Source organism: Trachemys scripta, chromosome 7, assembly GCF_013100865.1.
Source record: "Trachemys scripta elegans isolate TJP31775 chromosome 7, CAS_Tse_1.0, whole genome shotgun sequence".
In the NCBI taxonomy this organism is placed as follows: Eukaryota; Metazoa; Chordata; order Testudines; family Emydidae; genus Trachemys; species Trachemys scripta.
Genome location: NC_048304.1, coordinates 89,669,750 through 89,689,766, shown reverse-complemented (window position 1 = coordinate 89,689,766; position 20,017 = coordinate 89,669,750). Strand labels below are relative to the sequence as shown.

General features: G+C 41.5%; 1 protein-coding gene across 1 annotated transcript in view; it reads right to left on the bottom strand.

Annotated features, from left to right (window-relative positions):
- The window catches only part of PCDH15 (protocadherin related 15), a 698,694-nt gene that overhangs the window by 165,078 nt on the left and 513,599 nt on the right, over nt 1-20,017 (bottom strand). The gene's annotated exons all lie outside the window — the stretch shown is intronic.

Sequence of the window (20,017 nt, the reverse complement as noted above, 5' to 3'; positions counted from 1 at the left end):
AGCATCACAGTCTGCTTCTTGTCCTCTGTGAATGGTGCCTAAGTCCCCTTATGAATTTAGCTCCCAGCAATTCTTTTTCATCCAAAACTACTTGGTGAATTTGTGCCAAACACATCTATAACAGGTCAACCCAAACCTGAATTTTTCAGGGAATAAACTCATTGTTTACAACATTTTGCCCAGCTCTAGTCCTGCCCAGCTCCAAACAGAGCCTGAAAATTACTTCTTAGAATAGGAATGTTTGTGCAACCTTAACTATGTGTGTTTTTACACCAATAAGAAGAACATCAACAGTTACTTTATCTAGGACAAACACTAGAATGGATATATGTAGAGCCCCATTTGTGAAACACAAAACATGAAAAACAATGAAAATGAAATAAAACAAAAATACTCACTCCCACAGTGTTGGCTCTTGTGGTTCCTGTCCCATAAGACTGGGACCAATTCTCCATTCCCAGAGTTGAGACTTGGCACATGAGATCGCAGCACCTCTCAGGCCAAATTTGAGTGAGTGGCATTGTGACCCAGTGTGCCAGGTTGCAATACATGGAGTGGAAAGCCAGGCTCAGCCCCATGGGTCAGAGCCACCTCTGCAGACTGAGTGTGGGACATGCTCATTCTGTGCTGCCCCACCAGGGCCTCCCACCTCCCGGAGACAGGACCCAACCCCCCGGATTGGGGGGAAGGGAATGGATAAACAAATTAACAAGAAATACCCCAAAATAGAACAAAAACCATTATTAAAATAAAAATAATTTCATGGGTCTTTAGATATAAACCTTCACGCATCAGGGAATAAACCAAACACTGACAAGGTTTAGAAAAAAAGATGTGTATGTGCTAGTTACTCTATAAGTGTCCATTTTGGAGTTTCTTGAAACCTCTTAAGAAGTATCTGGTATTGGCCACGGTCAGCGACAAGACACTGGACTAGAAAGACCACTGGTCAGATCCTATATGTAAATTCCCCAGTTCAGAACAATTTGTAAGCTGAATTTCGAACTGAATGTCCACCAATTTCTAATGGCATTGTTACTTTCATAATTATATGCTTTAAGCCAAATGTTGTTGTTACTCCTCCGATTCCATTCAATTTGATGGAGTTTCATAGTAGTAACTGAGAGTATTATTGGGATCTATGATTTTTGAGATTTTAACTGGCAGAGTAAGGAACAGAGGCATTGCTACACCCTCTAATGTAGCTTTCAGCAACATTTTAACATTGTATTTATAGTATGACTTCCAAAACACCATATAGACACACATGTTCGGTTTTCAGTTTCTAAAGCATATCCACCTCTGTATGTAATTAAATAATTAGGATCAGTTAGTCCACAGGTGTGCAACAGGAGCTGAGAAGGGCATATGCACCCCCGGGTGCCTGTGCACAGCAGTGGAGTAGCAATCCTACTGCTCCTTGGAGCACTTTACTTGTTGATCCAGGTATTTTGGAGGCATAAGTCACCCCAAGAGGAACAAGATGGGAGATGCCATGCGCAGGTGCTCAAAGAAGCGTAGGCTGCACTCCTGTAGAGATGCACCTGCTGCCCTCCCCCTGCCTGACAGGGAATTCTGCCACTCAACGTGCAGCTGTGCTTTAAAAGCACTGCTGACCTGTTAGATATCGGATTTTGTTTTACATACAGAATCAGAAAACAAAAAGAAGGATGTACTCTTCATCATCTGTCAAGGCTTGCTTACCAGTGCTGACGGAAAACACAATGTATCAATTTGATTTTAAGTAGCTATAGAAAGTCTACATCTATCCATGCATGTATCACACAGATCCCAGATACATTCACTACTAGAAAAACAAATTAAAAGGGAAAGCAGAGGAAAGGCAAGGGAAAGTAAGAATCAATACTGGGAGGGTATAACAAATTAATTTTTCAGCTTCTGTAACCTGATATGATGATGTATTAACATTAACAAACTAAATAAATAGCATTTTCTAATAGAGGTTCATTTAACTGATTCATCTCTACTAATACTAATATCTTAAATAAAAACATTTTCTTTAAAAGGATGCAATTAACTAATGCAGGGGGTCCCAAACTGTGAGCTACAACATAGTCCTGGTTGGTCTGCTAGCACAACTGCATTCTCCAATCCAGCAAATCTTTAACTCCATGTGACTCATGTAATGTAAATAAAAGTTGCATATTTTGGACAGAGTATAGAAAAAACTTTATTTAAAAAAAAAACAAGCTGCAAAATGTCAAGTTTAATTCAAGGGCTGTCGATTAATCGCAGTTAACTCATGTGATTAGCCCCAAAAAATTAATCACGATTAACTGCAGTTTTAATCGCACTGTTAAACAAGAGAATACCAATTGAAATGTATTAAATATTTTGGATGTTTTTCTGCATTTTCATATATATTGTATTCTGTGTTGTAATTGAAATCAAAGTATATCTTATTTTTATTACAAATATTTGCACTATAAAAGGTAAACAAAATAAACAGTATTTTTCAATTCACTTCATACAAGTACTGTAGTGCAATCTCTTTCTCGTGAAAGTGCAATTTACAGCTGTAGATTTTTTTGGGGTTACATAACTGCTCTCAAAAACAAAACAATGTAAAACTTCAGAGCCTACAAGTCCACTCAGTCCTACTTCTTGTTCAGCCAATAGCTAAGTTAAGTTTATTTTAATGTAGCTTTCACGGGCGCCCCTGTGGCATGGGACCCCGGGCAACTGTGTTGCTTCCTACCCCCTAATGGTGGCCCGGGTTTTTATATGCAGGAAAACAGTTGTTGTGACACAGGTGGGCCTTGGAGGTTTTTATAGCATGATTCAGGGACCTCAGAAAGAAAAACGTTGAGAACCATTGCTTTACAGTTTGTGTCAATCCTTATGATCTATCAAGTGGTATGTTAAACAAAGTACAGAAGTACATATCCCTGGGATGCTAAGAGAGTTACAGCTGTTAGCCAGCTGGGTGAAATGCTGATGGTGATAGCAAAAAAACAGAGGCTGTATGATGAAAGGGTAGCTGCTGTAGAGCTCTTCAAGGCCTTGCAGGGTCTGGAGACTCTTTGGCGCTTAATTAGTCTATAAAAAATTTATACTTTTATTTTAAATAAAGTATTTCCTATTAATCAGGGCCTTCTCTGAATTTCTTAAGAAAGGTATTTTGTATTTGTTTTTCCAAACTGAGATTTTTGCTCACTTATATTGGTTAACATAAAATGATTTATTATTCTTGTTATTATCAGTCTACCCTATTATTATCCTAGTTACTTTTCTTCTTTGCCACTAGGAACCAGCTGTGCTCTCTTTCCAGTCAGAGGCCTGATCTAAACTATGCAATTAGGTCGAATTTAGCAGCGTTAAATTGAATTAACCCTGCACCCGTCCACACAACGAAGCCATTTAGTCCGACATAAAGGGCTCTTAAAATTGAAGAGGGGAGTAGCACCAAAATTGACATTGTAATTTCGAATTAGGGTTAGTGTGGCCGCAATTCGACAGTATTGGCCTCCGGGAGCTATCCCACAGTGCACCACTGTGACTGCTCTGGACAGCAATGTGAAGTCGGATGCACTGGCCAGGTAGACAGGAAAAGCACCGCGAACTTTTGGATTTCATTTCCTGTTTGCCCAGCGTAGAGTGCACAGGTGACCATGCAGAGCTCATCAGCACAGGTAACCATGCAGTCCGAGAATCGAAAAAGAGCACCAGCAAGGACCGTACGGGAGGTAATGGATCTGATTGCTATATGGGGAGAGGATTCTGTGCTAGCAGAACTATGTTCCAAAAGACGAAATGCCAAAACATTTTAAAAAATCTCCAAGGGCATGATGGAGAGAGGCCACAATAGGGACTCACTACAGTGCCGCATGAAAGTTAAGGAGGTCAGACAAGCCTACCAGAAAACCAAAGAAGAAAACGGAAGGTCCAGGTCAGAGCCGCAAACATGCCACTTCTGCGCTGAGCTGCATGCAATTCTGGGGGGGGGGGACCGCCACCACTACCCCACCTCTGACCGTGGATTCTGAGGAGGGGGTAATCCCAGCTATGCCTGAGGATTCTGCGGACGGGGAAGATGAGGAGGAGAAGAAGGAGGAGGATGAGCTTGCGTAGAGTACACAGTACTCCATTCTCCCCAAGAGCCAGGATCTTTTTCTCAGGCTGACTGAAGTAGCCTCCCACGGCAGTATCTCAGACAATGAGGCGATGGAAGGGACCTCTGGTGAGTGTATCTTTGTAAATATAAAAACATGGTTTAAAAGCAAGCAATTTTTAATGATTAATTTGCCCTGAGGACTTGGGATGCATTCGCGGCCAGTACAGCTACTGGAAAAGTCTGTTAACGTGTCTGGGGATGAAATGGAAATCCTCCAGGGACATCTCCATGAAGCTCTCCTGGAGGTACTCCAAAAGCCTTGCCACAAGGTTTCTGGGTAGTGCAGCCTCATTCCGTCCTCCATGGTAGGACACTTGACCACGCCATGCTTGCAGCAAGTAATCTGGTATCATTGCATGACAAAGCCTGGCAGCGTATGGTCCCGGTATTTGCTGGCATTCAAGCAACATCCGTTCTTTATCTCGCTGTGTTATCCTCAGGAGAGTGATATCATTCATGGTAACCTGGTTGAAATATGGGAATTTAATTAAGGGGACAGAGGTGGCTGTTCCTACTGGGCTGTTTGCCTGTGGCTGAAAAAAAATCCTTCCCTGCAGTTAGCCAAGCGGGGGGTGGGGATCATTGGCACTGAGCTTTTTGCGTTTGGCTAGCAGGGATCTTCCCTGATACCAGCCATGCGGTGGGGGGAGGGGTAAAGCGATCATCCCAGATAATTGGATGGGGGGGTTAGTTTGGTTTCTGCTGCTGCACGTTAACAGGAAAACCGCAGCACTCAGCGGGTGTTGCTTGGTATGTGGGAAAGGAGGGCGCTGCTTTTAGGAAGGCTGCAGAAGCTGAAAGACAATGGCTTACCATGGCCACATGCAAGCCAAATTCTGTTGCCCGGACCTGCGTCTGTGATCTCTAACACCAAAGCCGCAGACACTCAATATTAAGATGCAAAATACCGAAATCACATGTGCTATGTAATGTGAAGAGTGTTGTTCACCGTGAAAGAGAATAAGCATTGTTCTGTAAAATGTATCTTTTTAAATACTTCTCTCCCTTTTTTCCCTCCCTCCCGCAGCTGCAAATTTTTCAAGCCTCCCTCCTCCGTCCTGAAGGCTATCTCAAATAAGGTGGCGAAAAAAATGGACGTGAGACTAAATGTTCTCTGAAATCATGGAATCGACCCGCAATGAAAGAGCTCATCTGAATGAGTGGAAGGACACGGTATCAAAGTACAGGAAAGATGCCAGTGAACGTGAAGACAGGAGGGACCAACGTGAGGACATCAGGGACCAATGTGAGGAGAGGAGAGATGCTCGAGATGAGAGGTGGCGGGATGCAACGCTGGGGCTGCTGCATGAGGAAACGGACATGCTCCGGCGTCTGGTGGAACTTCAGGAATGGCAGCAGGATCACAGAGTGCCGCTACAGCCTCTGTATAACTGCCCTCCCCCATCCCCAAGTTCCATAGCCTCCTCACCCAGACGTGTAAGAACGTGTGGGGAGGGGAGGCTCCGTGAACCCTCCCATTCCACCCCAGTGGACAGCCCAAGCAAAAGGCTGTCATTATTTTGAACTTTTTAGTGGCCTTTTCCTTCCCTCCTATCCTCCTCCCAAACCCTACCCAGGCTACCTTGTTAGTTCTCTCCCTCTTTTTATAATCAATTAACAAAGAACACATTATTTTTAAACGATAGTGACTTTATTTCCTTTGAAAGCAAGCTGTGATCAAAGGGGGAGGGTGGGTTGCTTACAGAGAATGAGTCAATCAAGGGGGCAGGTTTTCATCAAGGAGAAACAAACAGAACTTTCACACTGTAGCCTGGCCAGTCATGAAACTGGTTTTCAAAGCTTCTCTGATGCACAGCGCTTCCTGGTGTGCTCTTCTAATCGCCCTGGTGTCTGGCTGTGTGTAATCAGGAGCCAGGCAATTTGCCTCAGCCTCCCACCCCGCCATAAAGGTCTCCCCCTTACTCTCACAGAGACTGTGCAGCACACAGCAATAACAATGGGAATATTGGTTTGGCTGAGGTCTGAGTGAGTCAGTAATGTGCACCAGCGACCCTTTAAACATCCAAATGCACATTCTACCACCATTCTGCACTTGCTCAGCCTGTAGTTGAACAGCTCCTGACTACTGTCCAGGCTGCCTGTGTATGGCTTCATGAGCCATGACATTAAGGGGTAGGCTGGGTCCCCAAGGATAACTATAGGCATTTCAACATCCCCCATAGTTATTTTCTGGTCTGGGAAGTAAATCCCTTGCTGCAGCTGTTTAAACAGATTAGTGTTCCTGAAGACGCGAGCGTCATGAATCCTTCCCGGCCATTGATGTTGGTGAAACGTCCCTTGTGATCCACCAGTGCTTGCAGCACCATTGAAAAGTACCCCTTGCGGTTTATGTACTGGCTGCCCTGGTGCTCCAGTGCCAAGATAGGGATATGGGTTCCATCTATTGCCCCACCACAGTTAGGGAATCCCATTGTAGCAAAGCCATCCACTATGATCTGCACATTTCCTAGAGTCACTACCTTTGGTAGCAGCAGCTCAGTGATTGCTTGGACTACTTGCATCACAGCAGCCCCCACAGTAGATTTGCCCACTCCAAATTGATTCCGGACTGACCAGTAGCTGTCTGGCATTGCAAGCTTCCACAGGGCTATCACCACTCGTTTCTCAACTGTGAGGGCTACGTTCATCCTGGTATTCTGGCGTTTCAGGGCAGGGGAAAGCAAGTCACAAAGTTCCATGGAAGTGCCCTTACACATGCAAAAGTTTTGCAGCCACTGGGAATCGGCCCACACCTGCAACACTATGCGGTCCCACCAGTCTGTGCTTGTTTCTTGGACCCAGAATCGGCATTCCACAGCTAGAACCTGCCCTATTAACAACATGATCTCCAAAGCGCCGGGACCCGGGGTTTGAGAGAATTCTGTGTCCATGTCCTCATCACTCTCGTCACCGCACTGCCGTCACCCCCTCCTCCTTGCCTGGTTTTTCAGGTCCTGGTTCAGCATAAACTGCACGATAATGTGCAAGGTGTTTTCATGACTGCTGTCTTGAGCTCAGTGGACTCCATGCTTGCCGTGATATGGCATCTGCAGTGTTCACCCCAGGAAAAAAGGCGTGAAACGGTTGTCTGCCATTGCTTTCATGGAGGGAGGGGTGAGGCTGTACCCAGAACCACCAGTGACAATGTTTTTTGCCCCATTAGGCATTGGGATCTCAACCCAGAATTTCAATGGGCGGGGGAGACTGCGAGAACTATAGGATAGCTACCCAGAGTGGAACGCTCCGGAAGTCGACGCTAGCCTCGATGCATGGACTCACACCGCCGAATTAATGTGCTTAGTGTGGCCGCATGCACTCAACTTCATACAATCGGTTGCCAAAAACTGATTTCTGTAAATTCGGAGTAATCCTGTAGCGCAGACATACCCAGAGACAAGATTCCACTTAGACAACTGGCAATTCCTTTTCAGACTGCATTCCCATCTGTAAAATCTGTAAACTTACTTTCTTTCCCTCACTCTTTGTCTACCTTGTGTACTGATATAGTAAGCTCTTTGAGACAGGTGGAGCTCCTACTCTTGTTCAATACCTAGCACAATGAGGCACCAATCTTGTTTGGGTCTTCCAGGCACTGTAACTACTATTGCAACAACAACTGTATTATCAACACAATATGCAAACTTCCAAAACATATTTTCCCCCAGTCTATATTACAGGAGGAGCGGGCTCAGAGCTTCAGGGAGAAGCTTAGTGCATCAGGGGGGCCATACCAAATGTATTTTCAGCAATATATCATGAAACATGTTCACATTGAAGCAAACCAATTTATTCTGTGGAGGGGCCCAAAATTCAACAGAAACATTGGCAGTTGAAATGATGGTTTCCCATCATGACAAAAGTTCTGTATGAAATCAACTGCCAACCAGACAACCATCATGGAATCCCCTCTAGACTTGTTAAAGCAGCATTGCCTCAGGTGAGTTCAGTTAGTGGGGCACTGCACTATAGCAATTATCAACTTTGTTCTGTTTAATCATTAAAACTGAACATGTTTCATCTTTTATACCAGTATCTGACAAAGAAAATTTCAGAAAGTTCGCCTCTTTTGAATTTCTAGTTGGAGTGTTAGATTAGGTATTCAGTGACTGCACTTTCCTCTATCAGAGCCATGCAGCTACTGTATGAGATGACGTACAGTTACGTCAGTAAAACAACAAGGAGTCTGGTGGCACCTTAAAGACTAACAGATTTATTTGGGCATAAGCTTTCGTGAGTAAAAACCTCACTTCTTCGGATGCATAGAGTGAAAGTTACAGATGCAGGCAGGCATCTGTAACTTTCACTCTATGCATCCGAAGAAGTGAGGTTTTTACTCACGAAAGCTTATGCCCAAATAAATCTGTTAGTTTTTAAGGTGCCACCAGACTCCTTGTTGTTTTTGTAGATACAGACTAACATGTCTACCCCTGATACTTCAGTAAAACAGTTAAATCTCCTTGAATATAAATTACATGTTGACGGGCTCTATGAGGAAAAACAACCAACAGTAGGGTGCAAAAAAGATATCAGATAACATAGGAATAAAGCTTATATTGTCCTGAAATTTGCAGATATTTTTGGATGAATCGGACTGTGCATGACCCAGTTTCACATTCAGAAACCAGAAATGCTGACTGATATTCTAAATACACGCAGATTATATTTAAATACCTGCATTGTACTTAATCAGGCAAAGTATCAAAAGCCAATTTTCTCTGAAAGTTTCATGAAATATGATTGGTCATTTTCAATTGAATTTACTAATATGATATAAAATAGCTTTGCTGTTATTGATCATGCATTCTACGCTGCATGTCAACTAATTATCGGTAAGTACAACAGTGAACTTGCAGTGCAAATTGCATCAAAAACACATGGAGAAGAAAATATAGCTTTACTAGAAGGCTGAACTCTTTTATGCTTCTCACATATATTCTATTGATGATAATCAAGAGGCATTGAGAACACAAATTTGTTTCTATTGAAACCATGTAAGAAAGCTCCACTGATACTATGGTAATGAACACTGCGGAAATGCATTGCTGCCAGATTCTACTCATGGTGAATAATATATCTGAAATTGATAGGACTACTCAATCTGTGTAATATAGCAGAATTGGGCTCTATTTATTTGGACTAAAATCACCTATCGCATGTAAACATTTAATTCCAGTTGCAAACTGGTGGTCCCAGTTTTACATATGGTTAAAAAGAGCTTAGCTGTCACCACAATATAACAAGTTTAGAGCTTAATCCTTCCTGATTCTTACAAGGGTGCACAGTGGGGGTATGGCAGAAGGAACTTTTATCCATCTGTTGTGCAATCTGTAGAAAAGCCAGTCAGCTCAGCAGTCCCTAGTCCCCTGGTGGTGCATGGCACCCTGAAGGGGGTGAAGAGAAAGTAGGGTGATGGACCTGACTCCTGCTTTGTTGTGGCTTGAAGAACAAGACTGGTGTATAAGGGAAAGCATACACAATAAAAGGGCTTCATAGTGGGGACACTCCTGCTGCACACTGTGGGGTTGGGACAGTGAAGGACTGCACATCTAACTCGGGTGGCTATGTCTAATGGGCCCTTAATGGTGTATTTTAAGAAAGAACATGATTAATTATTAAAGTATTTAATTGGACATAATTTTAAAGATGTTCAGATCCTTGCAAACATGAAGAATTTCAAAGAGATCATAGTGTACCAAGGTGATTATACATTCAATGTCAGGAGGAAACCCAATTTAGTAATTTTTTTTCAACATATAATTAGCAAGACATTACTTACTCAAATCCACATGATTTTGTTCAGAATGACAATCACATTACGTCTGGAAGACTAAAACCTATTATTATCATTAAAGATACACATATTAGGTAATTAAATACACAAAGCTGGCATGTGACTACAGATTCTGATGCAGCTACCCAATTTGTTTTTATGTCATCATTTCTGAAAGCAACAAAATCAGGATGATGACATATACATATAGATATAGGCCAAACTGTAATTGACAAAATCACCAAAGGATGATTGAGCTAGAATTGCATAATACTTTTCAACTGCAACTTTTTCGGCAAAAAATGCAGATTTGGCAACACCGAAACATTTCATGAATTCATACTGATTTCACCAACTTATTTCAGTCAAGAAAAAAATTTAAAAACATTCTGAAAAAAAGAACATTTTTGAAACTAAAAGTTTTGATTTTTCAATTCAAAATAACTTTTTGCTTTGAAATGGCCTTTAATAATTTAAAAAAGGCTAAAACATGCTTGGAATAGAAATTAAACATGTTCTTTTAGGTTGAACCAAATGATTCATTTGTTCTGAAACAATTTTTTAAAAATTATTTTTCAATTGGCTGAAAAGTTTGGGGGGAAAAAAAGTTTTTTGTTTTGATCTGAAACTTTTTATTATTGGAGTTGCCAGGGAACTGAAGAATGTATTATTCACTCAGCTCTAGATAGAACACTGGAGATTATTTATGCTAGTTTTATTATTCTTTAACAGTTAATCTTTTGCCTGTATTTTGAATAATTTTTGATGCAAGCCTATGTCTATAATGGAACTCAAAAGATGTGTCTACACTGTAATTAAACGTCCATAGCTAGTCCATGTCAGCTGACTCGGGCTTACACGGCCGTGGCAACTGGGCTTTAATTTGCTATGAAGACCCCATGAGTCCCAGAGCTCAGGCTCCAGCCCAAGCCCAAACATCTACAATTTTAATTTTGCACCCCACAGCCCAAGCCCTGCAAACCCAAGTTAGCTGACACAGGCCAGCCACAGGTGTTTAATTGCAGTGTAGACATACCCCAACACCTGCTAGGCACAACTGTTCATTAAGCCACTTAGTAAGCAATATGCATGGCAAGTGCAACACAAAATACCATTTCTCAGTTTTCCTCCCACCGCGACCGTTAGGTATCACATTAGAAGTCAGCATTTATGATTGCCAAGTGTTTGGGCCATCCATAGAATGCACCATTTCTAATATACTGCATATATTGTTGTTGTTTTTTTGGTCTTTTTTTACACAGGCAAAACTCCTACTGCCCTCAATAAGAACATTGTCTGAGAAAGGCATGCAGGACTGAGCTGGATGTACCAAATTCCACACCATTTAAACCATGCAAGGAGGTTGCGGATGGAGGCCAGGGGCAGAGTGGCCACACAGAGATGCCTGTGCACCTCTCAAATGACCTCAGTGGTCCTGCATCACTCTGCATGGAAGGCTGCAATGGCAGCAAGCCAGGAGAAGGGTCATGGGATGCTGATAATGGCAATAAAATAATATTAATCTCTTTTGGACAATGTTTTTCATATATATACAGTAGAACCCCATTTATCAATGTCTCCATTTTCCGGTTCTCCATATTGATCTAACAACCGGCCACCAGGGGCTCACAGCACTTGCAACACTTCCTCTTCAGCACGGAGACCTTCTACTACTGTGTCCACACACACAGTGGGGCCCCAATTCTTGTTGGCCCTTAGGCACAACCGTAATAAACATGAAGATAATATAGATGCTGGACTGTACAAGAGATAGTGCAGAGCCACATGATCTTGTGACAGTTTTTTGGAGTGTCCAGGATTGTGGGTCACTGTGCTATTCTCCGGCCTCCAGTGAGGAGTCTTTCATGTGGTAGCTGGATGTCAGCTCCCTGAAACTGCCAGCTCTTCACCCACTCAAGCACTCTTCTCCGGGCTCTGCCAGTCCCCACTTTGCCTTACAAATTAACACTTGGTATACCCCAGTCCCTGAACACCTCAGAAGCATCCCCCTATAGAGTCCAGCCCCTTCACTGGACACTCACAGTAATGACAAGGTTCGCTACTTGCAAGGGAAGAGTATACACACATCAGCTTGTTTGATTGAACTGAGTACCAGCTCCAATATAACAAGATAACACAATAATCTATTTATAGTGAAAACTAGTGTAAGTTTATTAAAGAGATTGTGCGAAAGGATAATAAGAACAAGTTACAAAGAAAATAAAGTATAAAACGCTTCTCCTAAACTAAGACTTAACGATAACAAGCTAACCTTGTCTAAAGCAATTTTTTACTTTCCACCTTTCTTGCAACATTTCAACTGAGGTTGGTTGAGATCCTGTTTTTTCACGGGCATAACCACATTGCCCGGTTATCCCCTCAAGTGAAGGATAAAAGAGGGGCCCTCCTCTTAGTCCCAAAACTCCCTTGTTTTGGTCTCCACATCAGAATGACTTCCTGTGGTGTCCTCCCTGGAGTGCTGGCTCCAAATGTCTCCCCTACTCCTGTTTGTTTCACATCTTTCCCTGCCCCCCAAACTGTTTTTCCTGTTTACTATCACATGTAAATAGGGCTGTCTTTGCGTTAGCTTTACAATGCTGAATTTACACATGAACTGAGGCAGGTGATTCCACATTCCTTTGTTTGGCAAAAACACCTTGCCAATCCTGCCTACATACATACAGCTTCTAAAATATCACCCATACATCTATCATGCAACGATTAAGAGGATCAGTATGACATAAGCTTCCAATTAGACATCTTACATGATCCTTTATGGGTAAATACTCCGAAAGCAGTGCGTTAGGTGTCATGAGTTTGTCAGACTTGATAGGAATGGCTGTTCCAGAACAGGGAACCCTTTGCCAGTTGGCATTCAGGAGTTCTTAGGGTCACAGACCCTACTGGAGGACTTGGGAAGGCACAATATCTCCAGGAGAACTGTGCAGGCTGCACCATCTTTTAGAATGGTCCAGTCTACTCCTCTCTTTGTGGCTGGTTAACTCTGGTTAACTCTGGTCAGCCCCCCACCTCTCCATTTTATGCTGCCCCTTTGGAGTGTTGGAGGTCTCCACTGCCACACCAACGGAGCCATGTGGGCATTCAGCTGCAGTTGTGACAAGTCCTATGTAGATAACCTTCAATGATGGGGAAGGGGGCTTCTTGTGTGCCTCCTCCTCTCCAGGAGTCACATAAGGACATGTCACAATTTTGCCCTTTACTGCAAGGCATTTTTCAGTTCTATCACTTGTTTTACTTATGAGCATACAAGTCAACATAAGAGAGTCTGATCTTGCAAACTTTGCCTCACATGATAAAAGGTTTTCAGGATTGCACCCATAATTATTCTAACAGTGCAGCCTAAAGAATTAAAATTATACAAACTCTTAAGTCCATGAGATAAAATTACTTAAGGAGGTACTTATGTATATACGTTTCCATCATAGAAATTTACAATACATGACTTACACTATCAAATCTAATAGTAATCCAATGTGTTTTCAAAGATCAAGAACTGACTGTTTCATAGGTTTTCACACATCTTAATTTCCACTGGTTGTCAAGAACTGTAAGAATGATCATTGATGATTTCACTAAAAGCTTGATTTGAGGAAAAAGTTCTCAATGTACTGCTTCACCAGATAAATCCATAAATGATTTCATACCCAAGATAAGGAAGCAATCTGATGTTTAAAATTAGTGTTCAATCTCCCTTTCTGGTAATGCACCACATCAATACAGTATAACAAAAAAAGAGAGATGATAACAGGAGAGTGTAGAAATGGATCATTACAGCTACTGCAGTGATAACCTGTATAAAACTGGCATGCTTATCAAAGGGGAAAAACAGCACCCCATAATATGTCAGACTCATGAATATTTACTTATAAATAAGGGAAGCAAATTATGTTTGAGGTTTATCAAAATTCTAATGGTTCAATTACACCCCCTGCTAGTAAACTGTTACTGAATCACTATTTGGAGGCTTAAGCATTTTGAGAAGATGACCATAATTATCCGGCATCCTTCAGTGGCATTGTGCCACTTCAATAAAACATGAGTTGTCGGCATTAAATAAGGAAGAAATAAGCCTTTTTTTGCCCTCCAGAGAGGAACAAAGGTGTCCTTGAATAATTAAGATGTGTGTAAAGCCATCTGTGTAGACATACCAAACATTTTCACTTTGTCAATCACAAAGTACTAAGAAAACTCTTAGCAACCTCTGTTCACACCCCACCATACTGTCAATTAACTCTTTTAAAATACATGACTTCACAAACATTTGTGAACAGCATTAAAGAGATCAGGTTCAACGCTAGTCTTGATCAGCAGAATCTCCCCTCTCCTAGGAGTCAGCAAAAGTACCTAAAAGTAGGTTTTGACCATTGCAATTTTTGAGGCTGTGGGGCTCTCTGTTCGAAGTACTGGGACTGTCTGTTCCACGAACCTGTCACATTCCATCCCTCCCGCCACCCTCCCCCCAATATATTTTGAGTACAGATACCTTTATCTTAATAGTGGGGACAGGAAAGAAGGGGATGCTATGCCTACTTTCCTGGCCATGCAGTGGGTTTTTCTCATTTAGGACATGGTTTGGTCATAAGAATATCAGAACGTCCATACTGGGTCTTCTGATGGCCAATACCAGGTGCCCCAGAGGGAATGAACAGAAGAGGTAATCATCAAGTGATCCATCTTCTGTTGCCCATTCCCAGCTTCTGGCAAACGGAGTTTAGGGACACCATTCCTGCCCATCCTGACTAATAGCCATTGATGGACCTATCTTACATGAATGTATCTAGTTCTTTTTGGAACCCTGTTGTAGTCTTGGCCTTCACAACATCCTCCGACAAAGAGTTCCACAGGTTGACTATGCGTTGTGTGAAGAAATACTTCCTTTTGTTTGTTTTAAGCCTGCTGCCTATTAATTTCATTTGGTGACCCCTAGTTCTTGTGTTATGAGAAGGAGTAAATAACATTTCCTTATTTACTTTCTCCATGCCAGTCATGATTTTATAGACCTCTATCATATCCCCCTAGTCGTCTCTTTTCCAAGCTGAAAAGTCCCAGTCATTTTAATCTATCCTCATACGGAAGCTGTTCCATACCCCTAATAATTTTTGTTGCCCTTTTCTGAACCTTTTCCATTTCCAATATATTTTTCTTGAGATGGGGAGGCCACATCTGCAAGCAGTATTCAAGATGTGGGCGTATTATGGATTTAAATAGAGTCAATATGATATTTTCTGTCTTATTATCTATCCCTTTCTTAATGATTCTCAACATTCTGTTCGCTTTTTTGACTGCCACTGCTGCGCTGCACACTGAGTGGATGTTTTCAGAGAACTATCCACAATAATGCCAAGATCTCTTTCTTGAGTTGTAACAGCAAATTTTTGGCCTTCCTAGTTATATTTTTACACTTCGTTTGCCAGAGTTTATGCTCCTTTCTATTTTCCTCATTAGGATTTAACTTCCACTTTTTAAAGGATCATAGAATCATAGAATATCTGGTTTGGAAGGGACCTCAGGAAGTCATCTAGTCCAACCCCCTGCTCAAAGCAGGACCCAACTAAATCATCCCAGCCAGGGCTTTGTCAAGCCTGGCCTTAAAAACCTCTAAGGAAGGAGATTCCACCACCTCCCTAGGTAACCCATTTCAGTGCTTCACTACTCTCCTAGTGAAAAAGTTTTTCCTAATATCCAACCTAAACCTCCCCAACTGCAACTTGAGACCATTACTCCTTGTTCTGTCATCAGGACACTGAGAACAGTCTAGATCCATCCTCTTTGGGACCCCCTTTCAGGTAGTTGAAAGCAGCTATCAAATGCCCCCTCATTCTTCTCTTCTGCAGACCAAACCATCCCAGTTCCCTCAGCCTCTCCTCATAAGTCATGTGCTCCAGCCCCCTAATCATTTTTGTTGCCCTCTGCTGGACTCTTTCCAATTTTTCCACATCCTTCTTGTAGTGTGGGGCCCAAAACTGGACACAGTACTCCAGATGAGGCCTCACCAGTGTCGAATAGAGGGGAACGATCACGTCCCTCGATCTGCTGGCAATGCCCCTACTTAGGCTGGGTCTACACTACCCGCCTGAATCGGCGGGTAGAAATCGACCTCTCGGGGATCGATTTATCGCGTCCCATCGGGACGCGACAATCGATCCCCGAATCGACGCTCTTACTCCACCAGTGGAGGTGGGAGTAAGCGCCGTCGACGGGAAGCCGCAGAGGTCGATTTTGCCACCGTCCTCACAGCAGGGTAAGTCGGCTGCGATATGTCGAATTCAGCTACGCTATTCACGTAGCTGAATTTGCGTATCTTAAATCAACCCCCCTCGTAGTGTAGATGTAGCCTTATACAGCCCAGAAAGCCGTCAGCCTTCTTGGCAACAAGGGCACACTGTTGACTCATATCGAGCTTCTCGTCCACTGTAACCCCTAGGTCCTTTTCTGCAGAACTGCTTCCTAGCCATTCGGTCCCTAGTCTGTAACAGGATGACTTTTTGTGTCTCACTGCTTCTTTTACTTTGTTGTTTAGCCAGTTTTGGTGGCAGTTTTTTGGTTCTCTTACTATGTTTTTTCATTTGGAGTATACAATTAAGTTGAACCTCTATTATAGTGTTTTTAAAAAGGGATTTCACTTTTGGTGCTGTACCTTTTAATTTCTGTTTAATTAACCTTCTCATTTTTGTGTAGTCCCTTTTCTGAAATTAAGTGTAGTGTTGGGCTGCTGTGGTATTTTCCCCGCGACAGGTATGTTAAATTTAATTATATTATGGTCACTATTACTAAGCGGTCCAACGATATTCATCTCTTGGATCAGATCCTGTGCTCCACTTAGGACTAAATCAAGAATTGCCTCTCCTCTTGGGGGTTCCAGGATTAGCTGCTGCAAGAAGCAGTCATTTAAGGTGTGAAGAAACTTTATCTCTGCATTCCGTCCTGAGGTGACATGTACCTAGTCAATACGGGGATAGATGCAATCCCCCTTTATTACTGAGTTTTTTATTTTTATAGCCTCTCTAATCTCCCTGAGCATTTCACAGTCACTATCACCATCCTGGTCAGGTGGTCGGTAATATAGCCCTACTGCTATATTCTTTTTATTAGAGCATGGGATTACTATCCTTAGAGATTCTATGATATAGTTTGGTTCATTTAAGATTTTTACTTCATTTGATTCTATGCTCTCTTTCACATATAGTGCCACTCCCCCAGCAGTATGACCTGTTTTGTCCTTCTGATATATATTGTATCCTGGTATTACTGTGTTGCATTGATTATCCTCATTCCACCAAGTTTCTATGATGCCCATTATATCAATATCCTCATTTAATACAAGGCACATTAGTTCACCCATCTTATTATTGAGACTTCTAGCATTTGTATATAAGCACTTTAAAAACTTGTTACTTTTTAGCTGTCTGCCATTACATGATGTAATTGAATGGGACTGTTTTTCATTTGACTGTTTCTCATCAGATCCTACCTGTATTTTATCATTTTCCATCCTCACCTCCATACTAGGATATAGAGAAGCTCCATTAATAGATCCTCCCTTAAGGAGGCCACAGTAAAGAATAAATAAAAATATCAGGATTGAGCCTAATATGATTTACAAATCATGACTGTGGATGACATTAAGTAATCTCTTATTTCTAGAATACATGAATACTGTACTTTATGCATCTGCTCATGGGGATTTTCTCTCTTTCACAACTTCCTGGCCAGGATCAATACTCCATTCTAATATGTTTGACTTTTGCTGTGTTGGACGCTACTGATCCCAATCTTGCCTCTGTAGTCATTTTTCTTCATTGTCCCTCTCCCTCTTTTGGTAAGGATCCCAGAGGCCTTTTATCCTTGCCCTCCTTCTCTTTTCCTTTTACATCATATATCTGTGTGACCTCATCCACTCTATCTCATCTTACACTGAGTCACAAATCTCCTGCTCTGTTTCCCCACAACCAATTCCACATTTCAGCATGTTTCTGAAATTTCCACCTGGATGGGTTGCCAACATCTTAAACTTAACATGGCTTAAACTGAACTCCTTATTTTTCCTCTGAAAATTTCTTCCCCTTCCCCTTTATTTGTCTCTGTTGACAACACTACAATGCTCTGTCACTTTGGCCTATACCCTCAGGGATCATCTTTGACACTTCCGTCTCCTTCATCCAGATTGTGAGCAAAACCTGAGGCTTTTATTGCTTGACATTTATGAGATCTGACCTTTTCTTTCTGTCCAAACAGTAAACACTTTCATGCAGGATATTATCACATTTCACCTTAACTACAGCAACTACGGCCTTTCCATCCTCCTGGATGTCCACACTGCCCCCATGTCAATCCACTCAAAATACAACTACTAAAATAATTTACCATGCATGTCAATCTGACAGTATCACTTTCCATTTTTCAGTTAGGTCCTGATTCTCCACTGTATTACTCCTGTTTTACACCATTATAACTCAATGGAGCTCTGCTGATATAAAACTGGTGTAACATAGTGGAAAATCAGGTTCCTTGTCTTCACCTTCCAGACCCTAGCAGACACTCCTTCCTACTTAGATACCTCGTCTCTTACTGCATTGCCTTCTGCCTATTTTGCTCAGCCTATGATGCTTCATATTTGACTGCTTCTCCAGCACACAGAATACCATTCCTGAGTTGGTCTACCAGGCCATTGTCCTCTCCTCATTCAGGGCCTGATCCAGCAAAACATTTTAACTATATGAACTTCCTCCTTCAATGTAACTATACATCTGCTTAAAGTTAATCATGGGCATAACTGCTTTCTTGGATTGGACTCCCAAACACCTATCTAAGACTTACATCTATTCCAATTCCTTCAAAAAAGAATTAAAGACTTTTGTATTTAGTTAAATTTATTTACCTGTATTAAAAAGTAGAAATAATGGATGCTGGACTTAAGCCTTTGCTGAGTACCTACAAAATCTTATTGTCATAATTCTGTCCTTCCTCTATTTAGCTCTTCCTACTCTTCTGATATCCCTTTTGTTGTATTATTTCTGAAATTAGATTGTAAGCTTTTCAGGCAAGGACCACGTTTTATTAGGACAGTGAGATGCCAAGCACACTTTTGGAATTATAAAATAATAAATAATAATTCCAAAACCAGGCACTGTGATAGTTCAAAGATCAGATGCGCCAGTTATTTTGTAAGCAGGATTCAATATATTGTTTTAGTATTGCATAATGCTGTATGCATATGAAACATATATGAAGTAAAATTAATCATATATTACAGCATTTTTACAATAATTTTTCACATTGTATTTTGTTCTGACAGATTTAGGTGTAACATTTTTAAAATAATTTACGTTCTCAACCAAAGATAAAACAAATTCAAATTGAAAATAGAATAAAATATTGCCCGGTAAGAATTAGAGTGACATTTTCTACAAACCATCAAATCCTACTCAAATCTTTGGTGAAATGCATTTGGGCGCAATGGTATAACTGACAGTTCATAGACGATGTGAACACAGAAATAACATGTCAGAAATTTCTCATTGCTAACAGCCAAGGTTGTTGAACACTTTGAAATCCACTTTAAATTAAAAAATGTAATGGAGCAACTACGTGGGAGCATTAAGATTATTGGCCAAGACAGAGTTTTCTGCTATAACTGTATAAACATTAGATATGATGGAATTATTTTCCACAAAGTTAAAAAAATTTACACTCCAAGAATGGCTTAGTAGTTTAAGTTTCAGGGTAGCAGCCGTGTTAGTCTGTATCCTCAAAAAGAACAGGAGTACTTGTGGCACCTTAGAGACTAACAAATTTATTAGAGCATAAGCTTTCGTGGGCTACAACCCACTTCTTCGGGATGCATATGCATATGCATCCGAAGAAGTGGGTTGTAGCCCACGAAAGCTTATGCTCTAATAAATTTGTTAGTCTCTAAGGTGCCACAAGTACTCCTGTTCTTTTTGAGGATACAGACTAACACGGCTGCTACCCTGAAACTTAAACTACTAAGCCATTCTTGGAGTGTAAATTTTTTTAACTTTGTGGAAAATAATTCCATCATATCTAATGTTTATACAGTTATAGCAGAAAACTCTGTCTTGGCCAATAAT